This window comes from Setaria italica, chromosome II, assembly GCF_000263155.2.
Source record: "Setaria italica strain Yugu1 chromosome II, Setaria_italica_v2.0, whole genome shotgun sequence".
Taxonomy (NCBI): Eukaryota; Viridiplantae; Streptophyta; class Magnoliopsida; order Poales; family Poaceae; genus Setaria; species Setaria italica.
Genome location: NC_028451.1, coordinates 7,129,375 through 7,135,611, shown reverse-complemented (window position 1 = coordinate 7,135,611; position 6,237 = coordinate 7,129,375). Strand labels below are relative to the sequence as shown.

Here is a 6,237-nt window from a genome sequence, read left to right as displayed (position 1 = left end):
TACCGCAGTTGGTCCTGGGAGATCCTAATTCAGGGCCAGGGACCTTTTTGCCCCCTCATCCTTCCACGATTGGGGGTATGCCAGGGGTGCACCACTAGATTCTAGCCCTTGACACATTATATTATTCCACAGCATTTCATTTCTGTCAGGAAGGCAACTCATTCAAGACACAGATTTATACTACAATTACATCCTCAGTACATATATGATTCAAGTGCTGGCTGAGCATTAATTACAGATTATTGAAGGACCTAATATTACACGGTCCGCATACACTCAAGGGGCACCCCCTTCATCTCCGGCAGGAACGCCGCCGCACAGATCGTCCCCACGAGGAACCAGCCGGCGTGGAACAGGAACACCCCGTACCTCATGGCGCAGAGCATCCTGATGAACACCTGCAGCTCCGTGAAGGTGAGGCAGAGCCAGACGGAGACGCTCATGGCCTGCCCGGCCGACTTCACCTCCACGGGGTAGATCTCACTCTGCACCACCCACCGCAGCGGCGCCCATGAGACGCCCATGCAGAACGTGCTTACCAGGATCAGGACCAGCACGGCGATCGCGTAGCTCCGTGGCATCGTTGCCGCCGCCGCCTTATGCCCGAGGTGAGCCGCCATGATCCATGAAATGGCCACCTTTGTCATGGATTTGTTTTGACAAGAAAGGCATGTCATATTGCATAATATGCGAGCACAAAATCACATGCACATAGATTTATATTAGGGTGTGCTTGATCGATCACCTGGCAGAGCGTGACGCACAAGCCGCTGACGACGAGCAGAGACCTGCGGCCGGTATGGTCCATGACAAAGGTGGACAGCAATGTCGCCGCCAGGTTCACCGCGAAGTTGATGACGGAGCCAAGAATAGCTTTCTGGCTGCTGAACCCGACCGTCTGGAACACCACCGGCAAGAAGACGCCGAGGACGCTTACACCGGTGAGCTCGTACAGCACGGGCACGGCCATCCCGACCAACAGGTACTGCCTGCACTGCCTGCTGAAGAGCCTCTGGAACGCGCCCTCATCGTTCCGGTTCGCCTCCTCGACAGCGCGGATGATGTCCTTCAGCTCGCTCTTGACGTCGGCGTCTGCCCCGCGGATGCGCTGCAATGCGGCTCAAGCTTGGTCATGGCGGCCTCGCAGGACGAGTCTACTGGGCGCGTCGGAGACGAAGAAGGCCCCCAATGAAAGGAGGGTGCCCGGGACGCCCCCCAAGCCAAGGGAGACGCGCCAGCCCCAGCCGGGGATTGTCGCAAAAAGCGCGCCGAGGATGATGAATGCATTGTAGGCTGAGGCGAATGCCCCCCGCCAATTTGCTGGTGCTACCTCGGAGAGGTACACTGGAGCTGACTGTAGTAAAAGGAAAAAACACAATATCACTGATGTACAGGACATTTATCACTATTGGTTGTTGGATGTAAAAATACTACGTAGTCAATTTAAACATGGAACACTGTATTGCACTATTGCTCTATGAAAATCAATAGAAACATTTCGTTTTTGAGGCTAGAAGACCCCATAAATTTCTTTATTTGTATGATTGTATCATCCTACCTGAAAGGTGAACCCGATACCAAAGCCGAGCAACATGCGGCCAATGATGAGCATGGCAATGTTTACAGCACCACCATTGATGACGGCACCTGCAAAGAACAGCGCACCACCGAACAGCGTAAGAGCACATTCAACAGTTAGACGGCTGCCATCCGTAAGTCATACATAGATAGTGAAACTGACAGCTTGTACAATGATTTGTCTTTTAAGTTGTCTGCAAGTTATTTAATTTATTCAAATCAAGGTGATTAGGTATAAATATGATCTATGCATACCATTTTGTTGCTTGTTCACTCAATGCAATGCATGTTGCCTCGTTATGGACACATGAATTTGACATAGAAGCATGAATATAATATATATTTATAATAATTGATCTTTGCAATACATAATATGATAATATAATAAAGACTCAATATATTAGTCATAAAGACTCAATAGATTACTCATGTAGGTCTAGTTTTCCTTGCGGCCATAACGCTGCCAAATATGCTCAACCAAATCGTTCTTGAGCTGCTTATGTGTAGAGCGAGTACGGATAACCTTGTTTCTCCGAAGTACCTCTACGAAGTATGGGTTAGGATCATCACTTGTCCTCACTTCCGGTGGTAGCACAATTGTTGCACTCGGATTGTCATTCAAATCTAATGGAATTTTGACCAACTCCTTCTCATCTTCGACTATCATATTATGGAGGATAATACAAGCTTGCATGATGTTAACAACATCATCCCGTTTCCATAACCATGCTGGACATTTAATAATATCAAAACGAGATTGCAAGACACCAAATGTGCACTCGACATCCTTCCTTGCCCCTTCTTGATGTTGCGCATATAATTTGTGGTTCTCCGTTTGAGGTTTTGATATTGTCTTCACGAAAGTAGTCCACTCTGGATAAATCCTGTCAGCAAGATAGTATCCTATGTCATATTGCGTTCCATTTACAATATTTGTACTCTAGGGGCTTCTCCTTTTATCGCCTCAATGAATAGGCGGTGACTTATTCAGCACATTGATATCATTATAGGCCCCAGCAGTACCAAAATATGCATGCCATATGCGAAGATCTCGTGATGCAACAGCTTCAAGGATCATAGTAGGAACACGTTTGTCACCACGAGTAAACATGCCGGCCCAACCTTTAGGGTAATTCTTTCACATCTAGTGCATACAGTCAATGCTTCCTATCATACCCAGAAAACCATGGGACTCATTATCTTGTAGAATTTTTTCTAGTTCATCACTTCTCGAAGGTCCCATGTACTCTACACCAAAGCACTCTATCACTCCTTGGGCATATTTTTCTAAGCACAGTAAAGATGTGCTCGCTGCAATCTTCAATACCTCATCAAGTTGGTCAGCCAGTGAGCCATATGCTAGCATTCGAATAGCTGTAGTACACTTTTGAAGGGGTGAGTGTCCATCTCTACCAGTTGCATCCACTCTTCGGGTGAAAAAAGGATCCCAATTACTGAGCTCTGACACAATTCGGAGGAATAAAGGTTTCGACATCCGAAATCTCCTACGGAACATTTCATCGGTGTAGATAGGATTTGCAGAGAAATAACTTGCAACAAGATCATCGTGACCAGCTTCTCGATTACGTGGTATGTACCTTCTCGGCCCACTTTGGCGACGGCAATGGCGAGGTGGTTCAGATGATTACTCTTGAAACTTAGCCTTAATCTTGTCGCCTATTTTCCTCCGAAATTCTTCTAATCTTGCGTCCTCAGCAATGAAATCTTCAAGCGCGTATACCTCCGCTGGATCAAAACCTTCATGTTTAGCGAACAGGCCCTCATCATCTTCTTCAATGGCTGCATCAGGTGCTTCATCACCGGATAGGGCTTCAGGTTCCAGTTCTTCATCAATGGATTCAGTCAACATTGATAGGAATGTGGAGAAAACAAGCATCTATGCACAATGCCACCGATGGCCATGTTTTTATACTGGAATATGTCACAATAAGCACAGGTTCACACCTCAAGCACAAGTTCACACCTCAAGCATAGGTTCACACCTAACGTTACAAATTTCACACAGCAAAGCACAACTTGGGCAGCCTGGTGGCCTCTGTCTCTGGTGCATATCGCCATAGGCAGGCAATGCAGATGACATGATCACAGTTGTCAGGTTTCCATGATGCTTCCAGCCATGGGATCACCAATTTGCAAACGGCGCAGAACCTTTCTGGGTGAGTTGAGAACCGGAGAACCTCTTCAGCCTGCGGATGCTCGGCCAGAACCAAATTGCGACGCCTAAATCAAAGAATAGACAGTGCAATTAGGCATGGGAAGACAACAGAAAGAGGGGACTGAAAACTCGTTGCAGGCATATCATCAAGCACCCGGTGTGCGCTGCATCAGCGCACCTACGTACTCGCAACAAGAACGCGTCTACATTCAGCAACAACCAGGGAAGACGAGGTTCCTTGAACCGAATTTCCATCAGAACCACGCCATAGAGCCAGTAGAGAGTGGAAGCTAGAAGATCAAAGAGCAAGCGCACTAGCTCCTTGCGCGGTGTGCGGCGGTGGCGCCTCGCACCCGACCAGTAGCCAGCAGCCCCAGCGCGGCCATCGCGCACGAGAGGGGGCCGATTCGACAGCTGCGGAGGTCGATTTAGCACCTACGGAGGTTGATTCGGCGTCGGCGGAGCTCGAATCGACAGCGGTGGATGTCGATTCGACAGCTACGAAGCTGCACCAGCGGAGGTCGAATCGGCGATGGTGGAGCTCCTCCTGGCGGCCCGCGTGAGCATGCGAGCAGCTTGCTCGACGTAGGAGAGCAGCCTGGCGGCTAGTTGGGCAAGCTTGCCGGGCAAAGAGGCGAGGCGAGCAGTACCAAGCATGCGCCCAAATCAGCTGCTATCGTGCAGGATCTGAGCGTGCGGTTGATAGAGACGAGGGCTGTACAATGGTGCTGCGGCGTCTATTCCTGCCTTGGAGCATGGGACGTCGCCGTCGTCTCGCGAGGCGATGGCGCGCCTGTCGCCTGGGTGAGAGGAGGTTGTTTTTATTAAAAGTGACGGCTCATAGTCGCCCTTTGTACGTGCCCTAATGGCCTGGCGGCCCACCCTCCTGGTGACGTGGCTAGCCACAATTGAAGATAACGAGCAAGCAATGAATAAGGATGATGTGAACGCGGTTAAGCCAGTAGCCACTGGTTGTCCTATTTGCAGTAGAGACTGTGACAGAACCCCCCAAATTAAAACTCTAATTAAGTATAATGGGAATCATTTGAACACATCCGGCTCATTAACTTAATGGTTTAATTTGACAACCTGCATTCCCTAGTATGCTGATCGAAACAAACACCTGTAATCTCACACGAAGGTGAGTGCAGATAGTACAAACATGACAGCTTTTTACATAAATATAAGAGATACAACACAAGGATGATACAAAAGTTTAAAAAAGAGTTCAAATACATGAATATTACATAGATTTAAGAGGTACAACAGATTTACAGTTGAAAACACAACTACCGACCAACTAACTCTATAGCAATAATGGCGACGAGGAGACATCACATCAAGCCCACCGATATGACATCAAAGAGAATGACACCTCCTGAAAAGGGATCAAAATAACAACCCTGAGTATACTAATACTCAGCAAGACTTATCCGACTATGGTATATACATAGCCGACTCCTAGCATGCAAAGCTTTTGGCTCTAGGGTTTGTTATGCCAAAAAGCGACTAAGAGTGAATCCTTACTTTCAATATTTTAGCTAAGTTTAAATGTGAGAGTAGCTATTTTCTAAGTTTGGAGGACTACAACACATCAGTGTGGAAGAATAATTAATTGTACAAGCCACGGAAATCATCATCATATTCCACTTCTTTACTACGATGAGACTGAGAGATCAAGGGTCTCTTATCCGAGAGGTGCGGCGAATCGATTCGATTTAATCCTTGGAAGGAAAACCTAATCACACGACACATGCACACCCCGTCGAGCCGCATGTGGCAACAATTCTCTTAGAGAGCGCTGAATACTTGACCTGCCCCGTGACCCTCAAGTACTAGTCCCAACCGATACCTCAACGGGTCAGACATGAGTTTCTAACTAGCACCCGATGGAGAAGACGGTATCAGCTCATACCTACCAGCGCGCACCAAGGTACATAGGTTTACCGGTTTCTACTACCTCCTTCTCCCAGCATGTGATTAGTACTGTTCAAAACTTGATCAACTGTGCCACAACAAACAGGCCTTAATCGACATAGGTGAAGGTACACTTTCAATCCACAAGTCATATCCTTAACCAATCTCATCTCTGACTGATCTCTCATTTTACCATGCAAACCATTTGTCCATAGTACAAGTATAAGTATCCAGGGATCCTATATCTCGCGAGTGACAGGAAATCACCCAACTTCTACCGAACTTATTAGGCATGGCAGAGCTAATGGGATACACATACTAGTACAATCATGAGAACCTATTGTAACATCCCGAAAAAATTCACCAATCAAAATCACTCGCTAAAACTCGTTTTCAAAATTTTTCACCGTGTTGAGCTCCCAAATCTCACTTCCCAGCAAATTTGCCATCGCGGCACCAAAGCCGACTGCTGTCCGTTCCTTTCTCCTTTTCCTCTCCGCGAGTCACACTACGTGCCGGACAGAAGACCGTGGGTTTCCATGACCTGGACTGGCGGATTGGGGGGC

At 47.6% G+C, this 6,237-nt stretch overlaps 1 pseudogene; it reads right to left on the bottom strand.

The window, feature by feature from the left end:
* Window positions 1-257: 257 nt before the first annotated feature.
* LOC101760236 overlaps window positions 258-6,237 on the bottom strand; it is a 6,252-nt pseudogene continuing 272 nt past the window's right edge.